Source organism: Leptinotarsa decemlineata, unplaced genomic scaffold, assembly GCF_025532065.1.
Source record: "Leptinotarsa decemlineata unplaced genomic scaffold, Ldec_3_MD MMD2_P_RNA_scaffold_6, whole genome shotgun sequence".
NCBI lineage: Eukaryota > Metazoa > Arthropoda > Insecta > Coleoptera > Chrysomelidae > Leptinotarsa > Leptinotarsa decemlineata.
In genome coordinates, this window is record NW_027412533.1 from 4,116,557 (window position 1) to 4,142,092 (window position 25,536).

At 34.7% G+C, this 25,536-nt stretch overlaps 1 protein-coding gene across 4 annotated transcripts in view; it reads left to right on the top strand.

Moving 5' to 3' along the window:
- The first annotated feature begins 4,387 nt into the window (after positions 1-4,387).
- Positions 4,388-25,536, top strand: part of LOC111503178 (LIM domain only protein 3) — a 458,150-nt gene continuing 437,001 nt past the window's right edge. For 3 of the 4 annotated variants that reach the window (XR_012464152.1, XM_074169843.1, XM_074169846.1), the window contains exon 1: positions 4,388-4,556. The gene's annotated coding sequence lies outside the window, so the exon portion shown is untranslated. The remainder of the gene's footprint in view (positions 4,557-25,536) is intronic. The other variant, XM_074169844.1, reaches the window with a different exon arrangement.

The following is a 25,536-nucleotide window of genomic DNA, read 5'->3' on the forward strand; positions in this document are numbered from 1 at the left end:
CCATTTCATCATTTACATATACCTGTCCAGTTGGCTGCTCCCAGCAATAAATACAGAAAGTAAAAGAGGCAGAAAGCAATTTCGCATTCTTCAGCCTGAAGTTCGTTTATTTTTTATTTTTGTGGTCTGAGTTTTTCCTCGATACCATTGATGGCGTCTGCAAGAGGGTAGGTCGGTTGATCTAAAGTAAGTGGTTCTATTCAACCCTGTGACACGTAACGGTAACAGCGAAGAGAACTAATCCAAATAAATTGAGCTTCTCAACGAAGCCGTTTACTTTATGTGGTGAGTGATATTTCAACTGTCAAGAATGATACTGATTCATTTAACGGTAAGTCAGTCACAGATAATGGGATAAGTTACCAGGGCCTTGATTTCCTTGAGGAGAATAATTCACTCTACGGTGGAGAAACCTGGTACATTTTCCCCAATCCAGTGACGACCAGATCGACGGTCAGTAAGCGACTACCTTCGTCAGGTAGGAGCAACAAAACTGTGAGGCTTGGAAAATAGGTTTGCTGTGATGCATTTCAGGGAGATGGCCTCCCATGGCTGCAGGGAACTAACTGTACCCACCAGCTAGAAGACGTTCTTTTGATTCTCTCAAGTAACCTGTATTCATCTAGGCTAAAATGTGTAGCTATGAATTTATACCTGTGGTCCATCTTCTACGACAATTATAATGAATATACCTGATGATACATTAGATTTAGCCATTCTAGGTGTATTCTACACTGGTATGGACGAATCTCCTTTGAGCGTAACAGTTTACTGACCTGGGAGAGTTTGTTTCCTCTTTTGATGCAAACTCTGCTGCTCAAAAAATTGATGCAAAACGGATTCTTGGGATATCATGCTTCGAAACATGGTTGCTTTCTGATTGCACCAGCTAGCCTCTCAGGTTTTTTGATAGAATTGAGAGTTCCTAACTATGAAGTTCTTGTTCTTGATTCGATATTACAAGTAAACTCATGGTCAGGTTCTTTGGTTACTTCATGGCTCATGAAAATTTCTCGAGCAGTAACATGTAACCGTCATTAACATGACCAGATGGCTCTCAGTATTTCGAAGGTTCTGTGTAATAATACTGAGTGAGCTCAGAGTTATACATCCTTTTGGTACGGATACCCACACCTTAGAATGAGGGTCCTTTAGGAGGATTCTTACCTCCTCAGGTGACACTCCACTCCGGAGAGACATTCTGATTCCTGTCAATGAGGATTTTCTTCGTGAAGGTAACAGTCATTGCTATTTCTCACAAACTGATATTTCAATATCTATTATAATTATTGATGAAAGAGCCTTCTGATGAGACGTGAATTGAGAAGGTGGCCCAGAGCCATGAAAGATAAAATAGGATAAGAATTCGAATGAAACCATCAAATGAAATGACCATTTCAGGTCATTTGAACAAACAGCTGGTTGATAGTAAAAAATTAACTAGAGGATATCAAAATTAAATTGTTACCATAAATCCAACTCCGCTCTGAAATTAAGATGCGCCGTATGACACTGTTTAGACTGCTTGAATTAAGTGCTTCAAGATTAATTAGAAGTGAGAAAGTGTGTTTTATTGTCGGGCTTCCTCATTTTTAATTATGCTCAGGCCTTTTGAATAGGTATGCTTTTAAGGACGAAGCCGGGTTATTAATATGGAAGTTTTCTTAAATGCGAGTTTTGTGTTTCTCTGTCGAGCGTATATTATTCCGAATAAATTTTCATTTATTCGCCCTAAAATTTTTATGCTGCGAATATTTTGTGAAGTAGATTGGTTTTGCTGAAGGTCATCGTTTCTGATGCATGTTTCTAGGGTATGAGGTGTGCCACCAAAAACGTACTAATCCAGTGATACTAGTCAAAATCGGGCAAGTATCTCGGAACCGGAAATAGTCAGCTATGCACTTGTACAAACCTTCATTTTGGCACTTTAAAACTTGCCTCAAAACCTACTTATCGTAGGGTAGCCGCGACTATAGCTGTTTACGGTCAAAAGTAAAAAATATCGATCACATAAATATTGTGGACAATTGAATTCTCTACAATTTCTGTATGAAAAATGTTTTATATCTCGAACCATTTTCAAGATATAAGGCAGAGAGCGCGCACTGTTCAACTACGAGTGTATAGAAATTTAGAGAATCATTCGGTGGTCTCGATTGAAAACACGCCGTGTACTATACGTTTGGGATGAACATATAATTTTAAATGATTTGCATTTTTATTAACTATTACGAAATATTTAAGGATTTTTTTCATTAATTGAATATCTATTTATTCAATAACACTTACCTACTTGTGTAATTGAAAAGTTATCAAGGAAAATACTTTAATTAAATTTAAATTCTAATCTGATTTATACTTATAACTCCGTAACTGAAAAAAATTTAATTTTTACCTATAGACAAAAAATTAAAATTCAAATTTCCTGTTTCATCATTGTTTTCAACTCGCTGTATAATTTCAAATTCCCCTTCGTTCTTCTCTTCAACGATAATCGATTCCAGGATTCCGGTAGATAAGTGTTCATTTCAAGGCAATGAAACGATAAATTTTTTTTTCAACCTCGTTATCATTTGAACCTTAAAGCGTATACCTTAAAGCGTATACGTAAGAGAATCATTTGAGAAAATGTGCAAAATGTTCTGCTTGAACTTCCTAGCGGTGAAACAGTCTATTTCTAAACTCATTTTGCAATGTGTAAGGGATAATCTCAGCACAAGTTTCGGTACTTCGTCTCTTAGTTCTTACATTGTCCCAGGTTCACACGACGGAACGATTTTAATCTAATTCTCTAGCTAAACTTCCAGTTGTTTGAATTTTTTCTACCGATTCCCTGAAATGTTTTCGGCAGATCAGATTATCAGGAAATCTTACAATAAAACCCCTTTTTTTCCTCATGATAACTACAACCGGCTTTGACGTTAATAAGATCTGCTCCCGTTTTTCTCTTTAAAGATCTAGCGAGGACTATTTTTGACAATTTAAACAAAATGAAATGAAGCGAACACTCAGTATCAATAATGGCAGCTGTCAAACTAACAATAATCTTTGTTACTAGGAAATGAAAACAGAAATGGGTTTCCAACTTTGGTTAAATTTTATACTGAATTTGATTATTTTCCGTTGGCAATTTCTTCATTTCACAAATTACAAACTCTATGTCACCTGTGATCTTCCAGGATTGACTCACTCCAAGGCGTTTATTTATCCTTCGAAGCTTGATATCAAACAGAGTTGTTGGACTACAGTAGGGATGACTTACGATGTCTAATAGGCCTCCTTACAGGTCGTTGTTATTTGAATCATCATATGCAGAGTCTCTGATTGTAGGAAGACAGTGTGAGTCACCTCTGTTTGGAAAATGATGAAACAGCAGAGCACATACTTTGTGCCTTTCCCGCTGGGGACCGAATCAGGTTTTCAGAGTTCGGTAGAGCCGTACTCTTACCATCTGACTGAAATACCACTCACCATACAAACTAATCGGATTCGTTAGGAAGCTGGGTTTATATGGTCGGGTGTGAATAGGTGTGAGCCACAATAAACCCTTGCGGGTTGCGGTGGAGGTCGAATAGACCAACTCACTTTGGTCCTAAGCTAACCTGTGATATTCAACTTTGGAGCTGTTTCAATCTTCTTTTGGTTGCGAAGTTACGAATTATCATTTTCCCTAGTCTCCAATTCACACAATTTATAACCGCAACCGGTTATCCAAATTCAAAACAGTGAAAGTCGTTGTATACAGAATTGAAATACCCTTTTCAATTTGCAACAACTGATGTTCCACCATAGGGTTTTTTGTCAAAAAGTACTGAAATTGATTTTTTTTCATACAAATTTTGTCCGACTTCCCCCTTCAAAAGTTTGAAGAGGCGTTAGGAGACTATATAAGCATTATTTAACGCTTATGAGACGTCGGAAATTCGGACTTCTGCCCCCGAAAAAATATATTCTCAGTCCCTCATTTTCAAGATGAAAATCAAACGTTTCCTTCGTACAGAATTTCGGATACCAAAAGAACAGTATTCTAAAAGACGTTATTATGATGCTGTCCTTTATTTTCAAGATGTAAAATGAACATTTTTATTATGTATAGAAACATTTTTTGGAATATTTGATTATTGTAATGACACTGTTGATTATTTACGAGTCCATTCCAAACACCCCACCTCACCTACCTTCAAGATTACCGCCCCGCAGCCCAACCAACCCTTCTTCCGCACTTTGTTACCGACAGAATCAGCGTCCAGCAAATTAAAATCAAACAAGTATCATTCGCGAAGCTAATTAAATTGTGTATCAGCTACCTGTATCGCCTCGAAATAACGACGCCGTTGTTTCGGCATCGCGACGGTGCGCACGCCGAACTTCATTGGTGCGTCGGTCGCCGAAGAGTTTTCAAGTCAGTTTGTCGAAAGCGCTCGACCGCAGAGCAGGTGTAGTTCTGGTGTACACCGGAAGCGCAACGTGTTATTCGTTTGTTTCGCGGGTTTGTTTGTTTTGGATTAGGGGTGGACCAGTTGAAGTGGTGTGTATATGTTGGAGTTTTTCGTGAAGTAAGCAGTACTTATTGTTGTTGTTTATCATTGTTGGACATATTTTCTTCTGAATAAAAAAATGTATTGCTCCTATTGCCACGAAATAAGTATTACTCTGATTCCTTCCAACTGATATAATCTATCTAATTTTCAATTGAGATAAAGATTTAGCTATTGTCCCAAATTCCTTGGGCAAAAGTTTTTGATAAAATCGCGAAATCATCATCTCAAAAACATAGCATTTACAAATATACCATTACGAAACTCGCTAGAAAAATCAACATATAGTCTCACATGTCTAAATCGTTTAGTCAAAGGTCATACAGATACATTGCGCCAAATTATATAATTCTATTCCTAAATTAATAACCGACATAAAAAACATTTTTACTTTCAAGAAAGAATTGAAAAAATACATTCTGAAAATGCATAGAATAGTAGTCACTGAAATGATCGAAGGAAAATGAAAATTGAAAACCTTTTAAATACCGATGTATCACTGTCAGCAAACAGGTATATAGATTATTGATATATTGTATTGAACTGAACTAAAAGTTTGATATTCGCTAAATTGAAAATTGTGTTACTGTATTATACTATTCGTTTTCATATTTTTATTTCAAGGAAAATGAAAATTGAACACCATTTTAAATACATATGTCTCACTCTTATCAAGCAGGAATACAAACGATTGATATATTATATTAAACAGAACTGGTTGAGAGCTAATCTTGAACTGTGTCTTTATATTGTACCATAGTGTTTGTTTTTTCATTTTATTTCATTTTAAGTATAATAACAAATTAAAATGGCTGTACATGTTTGATTACATTCAAGATTGAATATGTTCGTAGTCGAATACCTTTATATGTTATTAATTCTATGTTTTTGTTTAACTATTTCAATGTATGTATCTATATGCCCATTCACACCAAATTTGTATCTCGAAACAAGTATTCACTTACTTATCGAGCATCTCGTATTTATTTGAACTTTCAATTTGTACTTCTCATTTGTATTTGGATCTTAGATAAATAACATATTATTATTATTATACAATAATGAAGCCTGACTAGGCATAGTATCAAAAACAACTGATGTAAGTCAACCATCCCCTACTGTTGTAAGCATCTACAACATTTTAGCATTAACAAACTACCCTGAATACATTTTATAATTATCAACTTGAAATGAAGCAACATATGAACAACGGGAAAATTTTTGGCCTGGGGAAATTATATTTTCACAAAGAAAACGTCGAAGATGACGTAAACTATTGAAAACTATAATGTAGAATAATTAGACCACTTAATCTCCTGAAGGCGCCAACTTGGTTGATGTAACGCACGTTTAAAAAAGTGTTGCAGTTCTAGTGTTTGGGAAATCTGTTTGTTCTGGATTGATAATCCCGAAATTTCATTCTCGATATGTGATGGCATTGACAGATACTCGATGAAAATCCATAACGCACCACTTTGGTTTGAAATTTTCACTGGACACAAAACCGCAACATGTTTTTCGCTATACATTAAGTTCCTCAAGCGTTTGCATACCAGTGCAGTTATAAACTCACAAACTTGAATAAAGTATATCCTCTCCCTTCTTTGGCTATTTTTCTTGTGATTTCTAACTGAAAATGAAAATTTATCCTGTTTTGTGGATTTGAAATTGATATCTTGTTCGATTGATGACCTATTTACTTTTTAGAAATTCATATTGAATGAAGAAAAAAAAAACCTTTGTTCAATTTCTACTGAGTTTATTTTATGTTACGACCGGTTTCGATTTATTAGACCTTTTCCAAAAAAAATTGGAACGTGTTATTAGATCATATATTTCTTTAATGTAAATGTGATATTTTCAACAGAAAAAATGTTTACCAGAAAGTTTATTCTACAGTTGTATGATGTCGATTACTGCTGAGCCCAACTCCAAACATCACGACCCACTCCAGAAGTATCATTCGTGAAAGGAAATTATTATTTGTAATTACCAAATTCGACATGTTTTTAGATTTTCGAGAGAACATTTCACCCTGGAAAACTATCAGCACTTGAAAACTTCCTCAAATTACTTAGAATTTAAATTAATGTAATCAGGATGCTGTTATCATTATTCAAAATCTTCATCATATTTAATACGTTATTTTCAAGACGTAAATATGATTCAGGTTATTTAACGTATATAGAACGTCGACGTATCGCCCCAAATGAAACGTATTCTGAATGATGTCATTGAGGTACTGTCCATCATTTTCAAGGTGAAAATTGGGCATAGAACAATTAGTCTATTTCACCTCCTGAAAATGCGGTTTATGTTTTCAGAAGTGTCGTTTCTTTATGCCTGAAAAAGCTATTGTATAGCGAAAAATGTGTTGCGTTTTTGTAAAACTGTTTAGTGAAAATCTCATAATGAAGTTTTTTTGAATATCTCATTTTTAACTTAATTTTGTTTCAACAATCTCACCTGAATATTTCCATCTGGTATAATAATAATATTTCATCCATTCAAATTTTATATTTTTCTCCGTAGATTCAAATTTGTTAAAATACCTTTTCAGACAGCGTGAATCCGAAAATATATTATTTGTCTTCATCTCCATATCTACGTAGGTATGGAATTTTTAAGACCTAGAAACAACTAAGTATACAGTTCAAGTAAACGATATAGTGAAACTCACCTTCCAATAGCTCCCCTTTAATAATATAGTTAGGGAGCTAACCAATTTTGCTATTCAATAATCATTTACATTGAAACATACTCTCTGTGTTTCAATATTCAAGTGCATCCGAATCTTATTCATTGGTATCTCTTTTTCACCATCACTACTGGAATCACTACACTGGAAAAAGTCTGCCTTGTTATCACACTCGTTATTACTATTAGTACTTGTTCAAGGACGCCACATTCCAAACAGATAACTAATATCGAATTTCAACACTCAAATCGCGATTAGTTTCTGATGAACATTGATGACACAACGGCGATAACCATCCCCACATGCCCCGATTTCTATTCGTCACCGTAACATGACTTCAATTTAATTTTAGACTCTTCAGCCAATCATGAAACTCGGTTAGTAGAAATTATCCAATACGAACCGTCAATTCTACAGTCCATTTTTTATTTTATTTTAAATGTATGAAATATACTACAGATACATAGTTATACTAAATATTACCTAAAACGAACAATTTGGCAGTACTACAGTAAAACAAGGGCAATTATACTAATAATTTTTTTAAAATGGTTCTGAATGAATCCGATGTTTGTCCAGTAAATTTTAAACCTCTATTGCAATATACATTACCTAATCTAACAAAATATAATTCGTAATATCATTATAATATCATTTATAAGGCTCAGGTTACAGTGCTCAGTCCATAAATAGAGTAAACAGAGTATTATTTCGTAAAAATCCATGTTCATCTGTCTTCGTATCTTCATTGATGTGAAAATGTATTTGAGTTTGGCTCTATATGAATGTAATGTTCTGGTATTCGTAACTGAACATTCTTGCAATCCTAAACAAGCACGTTTCCCAAACACCAGAATTGCAACAATTTTCACGACACGCGTTTTTTAACCAATTTGCCGCTTTAGGAGGTGAAGACGCCAACTTGGTTGGTGAAACGCGCATCGAGAAGAGTATTGCAGTTCTGGTGTTAACAAAAAGTGCTTGTTCTGGTTCTATTCTACGGTAGAGGTTTCGGTTTACGTTTAAACACTATTTCAGTCTAGATTTGTGGTATATTTCCTCGAATAATCTTTGCAATGTTATCTTCATGGTTTTCACTATTTTAAATTCGATTTTTTATGTACGAGTCTCTTTGACTTTTATCTCACGTCCATTCTTGTTCTGGGAACTTCAATAAACAGTCTTTTGTAACGGGAGCGGGAGTTGTTGAAATATGTTAGGTTTTGTAGATAATTCTCAATAATTCCTCTTGTACTATGATTGATTCTATTTTCCATATATACGACTTATAATCATTAACTGTAAAAAAATGCAATATGACATTATTACTCACATCTCTATATTCCAGATTGTTAATACTGAATATCATATATTTGAAAAACTGTAACCCAACTGCCACTGGACAGTCCCAAAGAAAGTTTTTGAAACTCTGTAATTTGGCTGAAAGCACCGTACGGAAGCCAAGGCCAAGAAAACCTAGAAAGAGAGAGTGAAAATCTATAATTAGGATGTCTGGCAGATCTATCTCATGAGATAGATCTGCCAGACTTCAAAATTATTCCCCCACTTCTCCAAATAGAATTTGGAGAAGTGGGGGAATTATTCTACTATTTTATTTTTCATTCAAAGTTGACAATTCACAATCAGATGTTGTTCAATGACAGTTTTGACGAACAAACTGATCATATAATCATTTGAATTTTCCATTGCCCTCTTGAAGTTCTACTTGTCTTAAACCCTTTTGAGTATATAGATAATACAAATATGTCATATTAGTTCAAAAAATAATTTGAATGATTCTGTAGTAAAAAATGCATTGTTCACATACTCAATCATTATCGTCTTCGTCGAAACTGAAAGTTACCGAAAGGTCAGAAATTAAGTTAGAAAACTAAGAACGCGTAAAAAAATTTCTTCTAAGCTTAAGTCTTTGTGACATTCTTACTGTTCAAAATGATTGATAATACCGCTCATTACCCTTGAGTAATGAGTATGTCTCCACACTGGAAACCTACATCTTTCTTTCTGCATCTGGGGTCATTATCCTATATAAAGAGTGGTAATTACATCTATATAAAGATAAAACGGTCTGTAATTTATACGATCGATTTCAAAAAACTGTTCTTGAAGTCTCAATTCGTAACAGGGAAAAAGAAACGTCCGCTCACAGAACCATAAAGCAGGCCTTTATGATTTATAATTAACAATTCAAGGCTAGAACGGCAATATTTGAAGGAAATCAAACGAATCGTCTCTCCTTGTTTGGAAAGGACTTTAAAAAATTCAATTAAAAGTACAGCGAAAGATTTAATGAATCAATTCGAGTCGTAATGTTAGTGCTACTGCTTTAATGGCCACGAGAAGAATGCTACACGTTGATTATGAGTTCGGAAAACCGGCGGTTCGCGATAGTTATTTACGGTGGACGACTATGACAGGTCGACTCAAATCGGCCATTAGGAATTAAATAACGTATAATGTTCACGACAATGTCGCCATTAATTTTAATTGCCAAGCAATTACTTGTATAATTGCCATAATCGCAATGAAATAAATAGATCTAATTAGCGAAACAACTATCAAAGTTTCATTCGGTAGAAAGATCTGAAGCTAAGTCCTGTAATATCAAGGTGTCCGGTACTACAATGTAATATCGAGTATACAGTGCGTACAAACTCAAATCGGCACCATTGGTAACTTCTTTGTTATTGAAGATAGGAGTTTGGTGAAATCAGAAATCTAGTAGTTTTTTCTACTGATTCACGTTGTCTTTTGATACAGTGTGTCAATTTTAAAACTTACCATGGGCTATATCTCATGAACGAAAGCTGGTATAGAAAAATGCTTGAAACTGTTTCTGGGATAGTAAAGGGGAACTAAAGTTACATGAAAGAGAACTCACCCCCATCAACCCCTTAGGCCCTACCCACCAAAACACAAAAAGTTTGAATTGTAAACCCCTACTTGTGATACATTATTGAAAAGACTATAAAAAATGTATTCCATAAATGGGAAACTCCGTATATTTCTACTTTGATCGAATGACAACTCTCTCCTGAAAGCAAAAATAACACACTTATGTCCGCCTCTTGGGCATACCGAGGAATCAGCAATAGCTGAACATACACTCAGAGAAAGCACTCACATCATTTAGTTCACATAATTCAGAGCCAACACTCAATATTATATAAAGAGGCAATAGAAGTTTACACACATAGAAACAATCTCAACCGAAAGAAAGAAGGAATTATATAACTAAGGTTTGGCTTGCCGTATTCAACCAATGGGAATGACTACACCTGTACCACCGATGTATCAAAACCGGAGATTCGAACCTTGAAGAATGTATTATGAATTATGTTAGATTAGATCCAAAGTGAGAGGGTCTATTAGACCTCCACCGCAACCCGCAAAAGTTTATTGTGGCTCACACCTATTCACACTCGACCAAATAAACTCAGCTTCTTAACGAAGCCGAACTCTAAAAACCTGATTCGGTCCCCAGCAGGGCAGGCATAAAGTATGTGCTCTGCTGTTTTATCATTTTCCAGACAGAGGCGACACACACTGTCTTCCGATAGTCCGACTGTAAAAAGGCCTGTTAGACATCGTAGTTCATTACTACTGTAGTCCAACAACTGTTTGGTATCGAGCTTTTTCAATTTTCGTCAAGTTTGCCAAACAAATTAAAAATTTAAACCAAATAATATATATTGATTGTTTAGATTATTGTTAAAAATAGAATCGAGTGTTTGAATACATCTTCTTTTTGCTCGATATATTTTGGGGCACACTTGAAGACAATTCTTGTTGCCTTCAAAACGGCACGATCATCTTTGCTACCGTATGGTATTCGTTATCGCTCTATTCGGGGCTCAAAGGTACTATCGTAACGATTTTTATACACTTCGTTCTTCAAAAATTGACAGAAATTCATAGGTGTAATGTCCAGATAACGAGGAGGCCAATGAACTTACTGGTTCTTTGGTAGCAATGAAACGATTATTAAAAAGGTTGATAAAAAAATACTTCTTTGGAAAATACTCCTTGGCGATCAGCTAGATAAGATTTATTAAAAAACTCGTCCAGTGTGGTTCTAAGGAACTTTATATTATGCTCACCTATTGAAGTCCCATCGTAAAAAACTGGTCCTATAATATTTGACCCAATAAGAAATATTTTGTGTTAGGTTCCTATTACTTCAGTAATGATCATTTTTCCTGTTATTCAAGCCTCGATTGCTGAAATTAGACTGGTCAATCCATTTTCTCATTTTCTATATCTACAAATCATCGACTTTCTTTTTCACCAGGAAGAAGGCACTGAGTCGGTTTGTATTTATATGACACAAAATTATGTTTTTTTCAAAAAGTCCTGAAGAGTTTGGAAAAACAGTCTACTGACTTCACGGTATCCCGTATGGATACCGCTGGATTCGCTTCAAATTTATTTCCGTTCCTCCGTCCACTACAAATGATTTCTTTGACTCATTCTTGCGCATGTTTGCTTACGTTCTCAGGTGAAATTTGTTTTCTCTCCTAATGCAGATTCTGCTTCTGCTAGAGGATTTGATGCAACACAGATTTTTGAGATATCCTGCTCTTGCTGAAGACATACGTCGCTTGTGGGAAACATCACCTAGTTTTCTAGGTTTGTTAACAGGATCAAGAGTCTGAGTACTAAAAAGATATTGCTTTACAGAGAGGGCAGTGCACCGTTTAGTCAACGTTCAGCTCTGTGAACTCAAGATTTGATTCTCTCATGATCCAGGAAGGGTGCCATAAGTAGCTAAGGAAAGGAGTCCATCACGGCAGAGCCCAGGCTTTATACGTCAACAAGGTGTCCGATATTTTGAAAGTTTCACCAGTGACACTAACTGAACTTAGAATCATATATTCTTCCGTCACGAATACATACTCATATACTCCTGGATATTGCAGCCATTCGGAGGATTCTTACCTCCACAGGTGACACTCCACCTGGTAGAGCTATTTTAATTCCCCAGATCGTACTATCTGCAAGTTGATAAGTATGATGTTATTTGTTTGATTGTAACTGTATAACTGCTTATTCACTTGCATATAATGATTCAATAAATTGAAGATATATTGAACTCAAGGCTTCATCATCGTTTTCAGGAACAATTAACCATCGACACATAGTCAATATATTTATTGATGAAATGTCTATTTGCAGACTCCATTCGGAACTTTGTTAATTTGAACGAAAATATATCCCTTCATATATGGATTACTTCTTCAAAATTTCACTAGTTTCATTCTTTTGACTGCAAGATTCACTAAATTTTACCAACGGCAGTTTGATTACTTTTTCAATTATTTTTCCGGTATCACTTCAGTATACAACTCGAAGTGGAGGAAATCCTCAATTTCACTACGCGAGATGAAGAAGCATTGGAGCATGATGGATAATTGAGAATAACACTCCCACACAAGAATGGCGAATTGGTTGACCCAAAGAAAAGAAATAACCCTAACACTAATTACGTTTCTTTGTGTCTGGCTTTGTTGTATTACGGAATTGAAAGCAGGGTCGGACCCGAACGAAATTAACAGGGTTCTTCGAGAAATATATGAAGCATGACATTAGGGTCTCCCAGTATATTTTCATGAATATATATTCAGAGTTTAACAGCGATTTAACGCTTCTTTTCAACAGCGATAACACCGATAGCCATGAAATTAACTCCCAGGTTAGGTTAGGTTAGGTTAGGTTAGGTTAATCTCAGGGTCTAGTTATGACGCATTTTCATAATTTAATTCGCTGTCGCTGTTCTGATCGAATAGAAGCAATGGAATCGAATATTAAAATATGAATGTGACTGGATATTAAACTTTGCATCAATGCTTCTACAGAAATTCGCAGAATCAATTTGATATGATGATTGTGATAGTGACCTTAACTCCACTGATACAACTCAAATGAATATGTAAATCGAATGAAACTCACCAGTAAAACGTACAGATACAAAAGAATGAAATGAAAAAACGATCTGCCACAATTACTCACATCACCTCATGAAAATAAGAAAACAAACCATTATTTCAAATTCCCCTTTGAATGACAAAAGATTTTTCGAAATTTTCAATAATCTGATTGACACTCATTGGTACTGAAAGACATTTTCAATTCGATTAGAATCCGTAATTTGAATATTCAATTTCGCAATTTCAATTTTATTGAAACTCGAGAGAAATGCGTCCAGCCGCGTCAAGTAAGTCGGTTGACTCCTTTAGATGGTATATACTAGTTTATTCATTTACGTACTCTGTTCATATATTCGAACATTATGGTTTTATATTATGCTTCCAAAGATCAGGTTTTATGCCTGAAGTTTCGTCTACTACTGCGGTATACATTATCAAAGGCGATGAGATAACGGTGAAAACGAAGTGCTCGAATTCTTCACAATTCGTGTTAATAATCCAAGACCATTGGAGTTCTTATGCTAATAAAATCGAATCATTACTCTTATTGGTAATCATGGAACTCTCTAAAAAAAGTCGAAGCTTTTTTCCGTAAAAATAATCGGTTTCAAAATAATCGAATTTTAAATTATTCAAAAAACGTCAAAACTTGTGCAAATTGAGGAATAAAAAGGTCTCAACTTCTAACTTGCGATTGGCATCGTTTATTAAATCATTCGCATTGAGCACTCGTTATTCCAGAATATGGATCGATCCTGCATTCACAATATTGGTTAATTCGATGAGTAGAACTAAGCACTGTTTAAAAATCTGTTTAAAATATGTTTTTCCGTTAACCAGCTGTCGCACCCCTACGAACGACAACCCTCAGAAGTCGAAACTTGTGCGAGCTAAAGATTAACGACGTCTTACCTTTTAACGTGTGATTCCTAACACGGGTTGGACGATAGCAAGTGAAGATCGATCGTTCAGACTAGGGCTTGAACCACCGACCAACACGGCAGTCAATTCGAGTGAGTGAACAAAGCACCCACGCCGAACCGCTTGGCTACCGACCGACACTATTGATCATTATTGAAATAAGTCCGAAACTTTCAAAAGATATGATTAAATGATAGAAAGATAGATAAATAGATATGTATTATTTTGATACTGAATACACTTTTTTCCAATAGTTTACTAAAAAAAGGTTTACTGGAAATGAGATAAGTATAGGGTATATTACATTACACAATTCAAATAAACAGGTAGACGCAAATCCTAAAGGATATCTGCGTTGATTATTCTATGGTAGGAGTATAATGCACTCATTCAATTACAATTGAATAGAGGGTAGTAGACAACTCAGCAATATAGTGTTTATCTTATCTGTATATGCTGCCACTGCTTGAAATGCCGGTGCAAAAAAGAGTTCCAGAAATATTCAGAATTTGAAGAATATTGCCAGCTTGTTATTGGAACATCAATTATACGGAAGTGATTTGAGAATAATCAAATTTTCAGTTTCAGAGAAATCATTACGGATGATCAGTGCTGACCCAGAACACCATCCATTGACTTCTCAGATTTGACCATTGCTGATGATGCTAGTAGTTTTTTTATTTTAGAGAAAGTAGAGGGAAAGTAGTGAGAAAGTAGAGCCGGAAACGAAGCATTCCTAATTCAACAACAAACACTGTTTCGACCTGTTATGACTGAATTACGATTGGAACTTTAGACTGAACCGTTCTTGAAGGACACGTCTAGGTAGTTATGAATGAGCATGGATATTTATTCTTGAGTAGACACTATCTGCGGGATCAGTTGCCTTGTAGTGAAAGCGGCATAGATCTGTCAGTTGTGTTGAAGATTTACACTCAGGTTTGAGCTTCAAATAAATTTGAGTCAAACATTCCTGATTCAGCCTACCACCAGTGACGCCAGGCTGAATCCTGAATGCATTGTTGAACTCAACAACGCTGTCTGGTGTTGGATTGCGAACACTTTGTTTTTGGACTGGGTTTGCAATTCATTGCAGGAGAAAGACAAATAACTTGATCTGAGCAAGAGACAAAATTTGGGAGCCTTATTTGTCATTGATTTTCGTTTGAATCTTCTGTCAATCACATAATAGTATCTTTGTGAGAAGAGATGATCTTTGTCTCAGATGAGTGGATCTGGAAAACTTCTTTGAGGCGTTTTCAATGTGAATTTTCTTTTCAACATAACGATAATACTAACATTACTGCTAGATACGACCCTGCTGAAATTAGTTTCGAGCCGTCCTTCGTTCGAATGTCAAGCAAACGAGATTCGTAAACTTTTTCAATGCATGCTCACGCAGAGTCCTGATTGTTGAATAACAAGGAGTACAATACCGTCTGAAAAGGTTCGTTATCGCTGTGAATGACATTTTTAGTGGCGAAGCTGTGACAATACTCGCTTCGTTAATGTTAACAAGCACTTGATTAACTCCCCACTATGTTACTTTTCATCGACGTGTCGAGGATGATGATTACAGGGTGTTTGGTCCATTACGAGCACTCAAAAATCATAGAATGTTGAACGTGATATTGTCTGAATGTAGCATTTTTCTCAATCACCAGAAATGCAACCCTCCTCTCGACGCACATTCCATCAAACAAGTTGGCGTCTTCAGGAGATGTTTTCTGCATTTCTGGTGATTGACAGAAACGCTTGTTTTGTATTCATTTCACGCCAGAGGTTCCAGTTTATGACCATTTATCAGATTTGAAGCCTAGTGATACACAAATTCATAGGTAAGCTTATGTAGCTGGGACTGAATCAGGTTTTTAGGGTTCGGCAAAGCCGTTCTCTCACCATCTGACCTGAAAGACCACTCACCATACAAACTAATCGGCTTCGTTGAGAAGCTGGGTTTATTTGGTCGAGTGTGAATAGGTGTGAGCCACAATAAACCCTTGCGGGCTGCGGTGGAGGGTCGAATAGACCCACTCACTTTGGACCCAACTTAACCTAACCTATGAACCTTGTTCAGCAAGTTGAATGAAAATAATACACTCAACTCAGTTTTTGCCTATGGGTATGCATCCTGTTGAATAATTACCAAAAACACGATAAACCAAAAATGAAACCGAGACAGGGTCTGTTGCAGCGTTGAGCTTCCACATCGGTCACCAAATACAAAATTGCTTCCTGCTTCTCTGTGGCTTTCATTTCAAAATATTATCTAGTTGATGCCAGAATCAGAAAGATTTATCCAATACTATAGAGGACTTTTTTGTTCTGCCTTAGTATCAGTGCTACTGAATCAAATCATGATTGGCTTCTCACATCTGTTCTTAAGGATAATCCTGGAGAAGTGTTGGACATGATGACTTTTCTGCAATAGTTTCACATCAGCTTGTCTTGAAGGGCTTTTGAAGACATGAGAGCTGAAAGTTCACCCTATGGAAATTTCTAGAACAGTCCAAAACATTGGAGAGTATTTGAGAGCATTTCATATTACAGAACATACCACGACATTGTGGAAAGTTCTGAAATATTCGGGAATAGTTGGAAACGTTGGAGTATATCCCAGAAAAAACCGTGTCATTGTGAACCATTTCAAAATAGTCTCGAATGCTATTGAAAGTTCCTTAAACATTGTAGACCATTTGAACCATTTTTTGTATGGGGATGGCGATGGAATTGTGTAGAATCACGTCAATTATTTATATAATATTATTATTATTATTATAATTATATATGATGAAGACAACGGTATTGGGTTTGAGATTGCAAATTCGGTATCTTTAATGTAGAGTCATGAAAGATTTTTCAGAGATATTCCTAGTATAATCAAGTTCTATCGCGACCAATCACATTAACATCCGTAAGAGAGTTTGTATTTCAGAATATATGTTCAATTTCAGTTTGTTATCAATCAACATGTGAGGAAATATTTTGATCAAATAATAGAATACGGCTGTTGTAACATTATCTTTTTCAAGGAGAAATAAAAATTTGCCTCCCCCAAGAGTCTATTCAATAATTTGAGGCGAAAAAAAAAAAAAATAAATAGCCAAAGTGAGAAATTAAATCAAACACAAATATCATTGAAACCAATAGTATATTATCCAACGAGCGAGAAATGTGGCCACTATTCGTGAGAATGAAGTATGTTGATGCCAGCCGAAGATTTTTCAAGGACAAAACACAAGTACTATAGGAAAATCTGCAAAGCGCTCTAAGAGCGGTGCCTGTGCGAAAGTAGTGATTCACATTGGATTTGAATCCACCTGGAAAAATGTTTTGAGGACGTTTATTTCACATAAACGCAGTTCTCCAAATGAAAGAGTTCTTAAACGGTGGAGTTCGAGGTGTTGAGTTGAAACTCAAAACGATGAGCAGTTACAGTCCTTCGCGTATTTCGTATTTCTAATATGTACCGCCTTTGGTGGAATCGAATGTGCTAAGTCACATGAATACCTCCCGTGAAAGTATATATATAGAAGAGAGACAAATCTACATGTTCCAGACTATCAAGGATGCAAATGATGTTCGCGTCTGCAATCAGGCGGATGGCTCTTTTTTGGATGAAATCCAGCAGCTTCAGAGTATGTTTCAGGGTGGAGCTCCATACATGAGAACAATACTCCAAAGAAGGTCTGATCTGAGCTTTATTAAGCATCAAAAGTTGCTAAGGTGTGTACAGTTTTCTGGTTCGGAACAGTGTTCCAAGCTTTTGAGAAGCAGCCTTTGTAATTCCATCAGCGACATGATTGTGCCAACACATATTGGTGTTCATTTCAACTCCCAACAAACTTATCGAAGCAGAAAGCGGAATTGTCTTACCTGACATTATTATATATGGTTCAGAGACATTTATCTTTTTGGTTAAAACCGATGCCTGGGTTTTTGAGGCATTGAATTGAACTTGGTTACTCCTACCAATTGTCATCCTTGTCACTTGCCAAGATTGATATACTCTATTACATTCTGGCTCAGCAGAATGGTTTTTATGATACGAACACTTTTCATGATCAATATACAAATCATATGAGCATTCAGCCTCAGCTATCAATTTGGCAGTCGCAGGAAGTTAGATCTTGTGAATACGGTGGGTAATTTTTGGTGTGCAACGCATATCAGATCTGCAGATAGGATATATACATGAAAGATAGTATTTTGACTAGCTAAACTAAATAATTTTTCCCTTCAGTGACCGTTTTTGGAATACCTAGACGTTCACTATCAAACACACTAAACTAATTATCAGTTCACGACAAATAAGACCCTTTGGACTTGCTTTCGAACTTCAATGTTTATCCTCCAACGAACCTAGATACTTCTGGTACCCCACTGCTTTCTAAAATACCATCACAAAGTCATCTGAGTTGCTCTCTAATTAATACCATACATGACGAAGATGTTGCGCGTAGTAACGTCTGTACAGTAGCTGGCTGTAAGAAATGGTTTACCATATTTGTCACGAGAGATTGTGGTTACTTGGATCTTTGGGGGAGACTGGGGCTTGTTACTTTGAAGAACACTGATAATCTGAGTCGTTCTTCTAACTTCATTCAAGAATATAATAATACGATTCATCATTCCACGATCTGAAAAATAGATGAATCTATATCCTTGAAGAATATCCCCAAATGAAATGAATACAAACTTACCCCGTAGTTGTTCTGAAGAGTCAAATCAATCAATAACTTGTTAATAATAACTCATTGATGTCGCCCTCGAATTAAATAATGCCCCAGCTTTCATATTCACCCAACATGGCTCCTTGTGACTTTTCCCAATTCCAAAAATAAAGAGAACCTCAAAGGTCTTTCATTTCACAAACATAGATGACAATATGAGCGCTTCGCTGAAAGAGCTGAAGGCTATCCCAGAGATCGAATTTGAGAAGCTTTTCGAGGATTAGGAGTTACCATTAGTAGTTACCATTAGCTGGCGCTAATGGTAACTACTTTGAAAGTTACACCATCAATGTAAACGAATAAATGAATATTTGTTTTCAAAAAACCAAAATTCTCATTATTTTTTGAACATACTACAGTGCATTTTGTTAATAAAGTGACTCGATTTGATTTAATTTGTGTGTCCACCGTCTACAACACTTGAAGGTAATGAGCTTTCCGCATCGAGGTTTTCTCATTAGATGAACAGAAGCTGTTGATTCGTTAGCGAAGCTATAGACAGAGGCAACCGCACGCAATTTCGGCCATTTCATTAGCGCTAACAAGCGGGGCTACTGGACATTGCGTCCAGTTCGTTTCTTAGTCAGTTGTTGATGAAGTAGTGGCTCGCCTGATAATTTGCAACCTGCGGCTCAAAGGGGAAACTCACTTTGGCCTGCTGAGATAATTGTCTTTGTAATTATTATGCTGGTTAACTGCTAGGAACCGAAATTACAGCACTATAACTTTGCAAGAATACATTGAAGATTTTGTTGATATATTTACATATTTATTTCAGAAGAAACAAACGACACTAACAAAAAACGAAATATTAAACAATATAGAATTGTACTATCAATATAATTTTGATTGTTAAGTTGGTGGGAATTCGGTCAAAACTTCTAAATTATCGACGTTTCGAAACTTTATTGTTTCATCTTCAGGACTCTGAAGTATAAGAATAAGGCATACATATTAAAATAGAAATTTACAAAAAATTTACATAAAATATAAAATAAAAATACATAAAATATAAATACGTACACATGTTCCTGAAAGACGTTGACACAGACACGAAGGGATTAACAATGTGACCTGTCTGTAAATCGTTCTATAATTCTATAATTCTATAATTCAATGAAAGAAACGAGAATTGTATTTGGTTAATGATTCCAAAGTTAGTTATTGTTTGGTTTTTTCTATTAGATTGAAATATGAGGTGTGTAAGTTTTCAATATCCGACCTTTTGTAAGCGCATTTTGTTCCATGTTTTGTTATTTCAATAATTTCGTCCAGGAGTCTTTTTTTCAGTATCGTCTGTTGTCCTATAATACTGACTGACTCAAAATCAAAAGTACGAAGGGACGATTTGCAATGTTCTGCAAGGCTAGTAGGATCCTTCATTGTTTTTAGTGGATTGTGTATATTTTTACAATCCCTGCTACGTTCAGTAATTATTTGTTTGAGATATCTGCCTGTTTGCCCTATATATATTTTCTCACAGTCAGCACATGGTATTTTATAGACAATATTGGATTTCAGGTCAGGTATCAGACCCAACGACCTCAGGAACTGAATGTATGGGCAGGAATTTTAGATGACCACATCATAGGACCTTTTTTATCGATGATAATTCTACTACTGATAAATATTTAGATATCTTGGAGAATCGATTAGTTGAGAAGGGTATAAATTTATTCGAAAACGAAATAGTTTTTCAGCAGGATGGTGCACCTCCTCATTATGCAGCTCCAGTGGGACAATTTTTGGATGATAATTTTCCTGGTCCAGTAGGCAGAAGAGATCTTACAGAATGACCATCAAGGTGTCCAAATCTCACTCCTGTAGATTTCTTTCTATGGAGCAATTTAAATACTAAAGCGTATGAGATAGAATCAATAACATTAGGAGATTTGAGAAAGAATATCACGAGGCATTGCAGAGAAATAAACCTTCAAATTCTCAACCATGTTAGGCCGGCAATGAAAGCTTGTTTGTACGGAAGTTTGTGTAAACGTTTTTGAACATTCATTATTGAAAATTTTTTTCTTCTCTTTTTTTGATTTATCACTTCCATATTTGTCTCTAGGCAAATGTGGCCTCCTGTGTAATTGTCGGCATGTTTTTTTTATTTCTCCTGCAAATCATTGTTTCAAAAGTTATTCAGGATGGCTCACTTTCAACTCAAATAATTTCTAGCTCCTGAACAATAAGCTTCAGCCCATATGCTTCAGTCTTTGTTGAAATCTGCTCATCATGGAGTATCTGATACTCCATGCGATAGGAAAAGTAACATCAAATGTGAATATGTCAAAATGTGTCCCCCTATATACTATTATTGACTTGTTTTTTTATTTTTCCTTAAAATCATTGTACCAGAAATTATCCAGGGTAGCTCGTTTTTAATGGAGTGCACTGTATGTACGTCAATGTGAAACAAACATAACTAACCCAAAAACAATTTATAAAACAATATTGAAATGTGTACAGTGACGAAAAAACTTTGTGAAAACACATCAAAGATTTGTTACTTCATTCATGTATTTATTCGAGAAGAAAACAAGGGAAATTAACGCAAAAATAATAAACAATATCAAATTTTTGTATCCAATACATATCTCAAATAGTGATGAAATAACTTTATGAGGAATCAATAAAAATGTTGTTGCTTCATTCATTTATTCCGGAGGAAAGCAAAAGAAACTACCCCAAAAACAAGGGGCGTGGTTTCATTATTCATATTCGCTTCAGGGGTGCATGGGCATTGAAAATAAATAAGATATTTTCATTCGAAATATTCAATTTGTCGTTGATATAATTATTTCAAAAGGTAATCAAAAATATATCGGTGTGAAGGCAGCGTGAAATTTGTTGTGATGAAAATTTCTGAAATCTCTTTTACTCAGATTCGGAAACAATAGGTTTTGACTCATTGATGACATTCAATTCCCCATAGATACATGCATGATCTCAGATATGATTAACGGAAATAGCATCTGTGTTTTTCATAATATTGATTTAGGATCATAATATTCATCAAGATCGCAAATCATTAATTGTATTGTGAATAGTTATTGATTGGTTTTTGAGCAGTTCAATATTGAAATGTCCTAAAATGAAAACTACATAGAAAATGGAGATGAGGATTTAATATTTCATTTTCCATTTTGTTCATAAGTTCATTCGACGAATTGGGTGTTGAATGTAACACCTACAGAATAACAGGTTTGGCAATTATCAGGTTCATGTATATCTGTTCAAAGGTTTCATTCAGATAAAAAAAAATTAATATTGCTAATCATTTTGAATGAGAATCCAGAGACCTTCTCATCTTGCAAATGATCATTTCTCACCAGACTCTACTCCTCTATTTCATAGAGCTCATTATCAACATCATATTGCACTAAGAAAGGGGACTGCAACTTCATACTTTGAAATAAACTGTACAGCATCTGATATTAATCATGGTACTAACGATGTACACAGGTATTTCACAATCATTATGTCAATCTGTAAAGTAAAAATTAGTATATAAAAAAAATTCAATAGATTACTTAATGTTTCACCGAAAAAATGATTTTCTACATCAATGAACGAATATGGTCTATACACCATTTAAACTTCACTTGCGACTCCAGTTGAAGTTCTTGCTGGTTTGAATTTTTTTTGTGGTATGAATTTCTTGTTAACTTGGTCTTGTATAGTTGGAATAAGAACATAATAAAAATAAAAATAATGAAGCTGTAATGAATACTGCTTGAATGTTAAATTGCTTGAGTATATGGACAAGTGAACATAGAAATCCAATTTTATATTGTCATGAAACTGTAAAGAAGCAACCATGGTTCAATATTTTCATAATGGGGCATTAACACAATCAGGTTATTCACCTCTTCAAAACATGATGAACTTATTTCGATATCCAATAGCAATATCACTGAATTTTAAAATCACCTCACGAACTACCTTTTCAAAATGTATATTTCATCAAGTTACTTCATTCATTATCATAAACAAATAAACACTGTGTCACATATGTTCTATCGTAGAATATATAACACATATGTTACCCTCCTAAGTATGGGCCTAATGTAATATTGTTTTGCTTTCGTCGATTTTCTTCACATAAAATGAAATTGACCTCTTGTTCTTCAAGTTCAAATCGTTATTGTCTTCATCAAATTAAAAATACACTTTGTAGTTCAGTTCTTGCAATGAACGTCTTCGAAATATTTATCGAGTAATAAAGACAGGCCATAAAATCTGTTCATGTGAACATGACATTTCGTTCCTGTGTCAAGTCAAAAACATCATTCGAACAGTTATCGTAGCTGTTAAACATGCAGTTGAATGTCTGTAGAGCAATACAAGGTGATTTAACTTGATCGTCTTATTGGTATCTTAAACAAAATATTTTTCGTAATCAACTTTTTTTTGCTCTCTTCCCCAACAATATCTCAAGACATTCAGTTACAGGAAAGTCATTTTTTCCTATAATTTTGTATAGGAGATATTCGTTGTGGAATTGAAATGAGAGAGTATTGATATAATATACGATAATATCAATCACACATCCAATAATTTTCACGAATTTCAACATACTATCAATGCCAGATTCCAGCCGTACATCTAAATAATATTCATATTGACAACGTACCAACTTCTAAACTCCTCGGCATGTTCATTGACAATAATTTAAAATTCAACAATCCAAGCTCTCCTCTGGATGTTACGCCATACAAGTAACTAACTGAATGGTTTATCATTCCCTTTTTGAATCCCATCTTCGTTATGGTATTTGCTTTTTGGGTGCCTCTAAGAGCATCTTAACTGTGGTCTCCTTATTTATATATGAGACAATCTCACTTCTCTTTAAAAATAGGAACTTGTTTACCAACTTGGACGAGCCAATGTATCAAATCAGACAAAGACTCAGCTTCAAATTACCGCTGCTTTCTTCGACCCCAGTTAAAGATTCCATTATTTACAACGATCTCAAAATGTTCCATCACCTTCCTCAAGCTATAAGAACCATAAATGACCTTAGTGCTCTCAAGAAAGAGTTGAAAGACTCTGTGAGACCTTATTATACCTTAGCAGAATTCTATGATGATAATTTTAATTGAGTATAATTAACTGTAATATCTACGGTATTTCATTGATTCGATTCAATTTAGTTTAAATTGATTTATTTAATTTTATTGACCATATTCTTATAACCTGACCACTTGTATTAGGTTATTGTTATTTACATATATCTTTTCAGTTCAAGTTTCACTTACTTTTAGTGATTTTACCTTTGTGATTTAATTTGTATGTTATATATATATATATATATATATATATATATATATATATATATATATATATATATATATATATATATATATATATATATATATATTTCGCACAAGGCTTCGTCAATAAGAATTCATTCTTCAGACAATAAAGTATATTTTCAATTGAATTGAATTGAAGATACCACATATAACAACAAAAAAGGCCTCATACTCGTAATGGGTAATCCTCCAAGCCCCCTCCTAGCTGAAATTTTCATAAACAATGTTGAAAATACCTAATTTCTCAAAAATGTGTTCATTGGTATAGGTATGTTAACGATGTGATAGCTTGTTTCACAGGAAGACAGACAGTTACAGTCATTTTTCCAATACATCAATCAATTCCTTTCTTGAAAAAGTATTTCATAATGTTGAAGAATTTTATATTTCCTGATTTCGTATTATTGTGAAACTGACTATTGTATGTATAATTTTTCTGGATGGTTTTGCGACTATACCTACAATATCTAGAATATGTATTCGTAGATTATCTTAATTTTTTGACTAGTCTGATTAGTTTCATACGCGTGTGTATGTATAATGCTTTGTATAAACTTTGATTGATGAATAAATTCTTTTATTATTATCATTTATGGAAATATTGAGTTCACAATAGAACTCGAAACCAATAAATCGATAAACTTTCAGGACCTCACAATTATAAATTAATTAATAACAAAACACGATTTCTCAAGTGACCATAAACCAACCCATAATCGTACAGACACAGCTATAAACGACTATTCCAATCACCCACATTAACACAAATTAGCAGCTTACCACAGTATGATCCATAAACTCATTAACATACCAATGTCCTCAGCCAATTTTAATGAGGAATTAAATCTGATAAAACAAATTGCAGTGAATAAATAATAACTTCAACCCTAATGTAATTAATCACATCCTTCTGAAAAACGATCACTTTTTCAACACCATGTACTCCATGTAGAAGCTAAGGGACAGAAGTTGAACCTGCTGGAGTTGAACGACCAAGAGGAGACTGACCACTAACCCTTTTTTCATAATAAAAATAATTTTATTCATATTCGAAAATTTACTTGCTGTCCAAGAATTGAGAATATAATTGATTTACAAATTCTTTCTGTTATGGCTTCCACTATCAACTAATTGAGTTAGGTACCTAAGTTAAGTATATAAGAACTGTAACCCAGTGTGTAATATTCATTTCTAGAGAGGAAGCTACGGTGTTAGCGAAACGCGTCTAGAAATAAAAAATGTCTGTGAAAATTGTTCAGTTTTTATCATGGATGATAGTATTACAAATATGTGGGAAATCATTTCAATTTCCTTTTCGAACATAAGAGTTTTTCGGATACATAATATATTTTCATCACATCGAAAAATGTAAATTTTCAA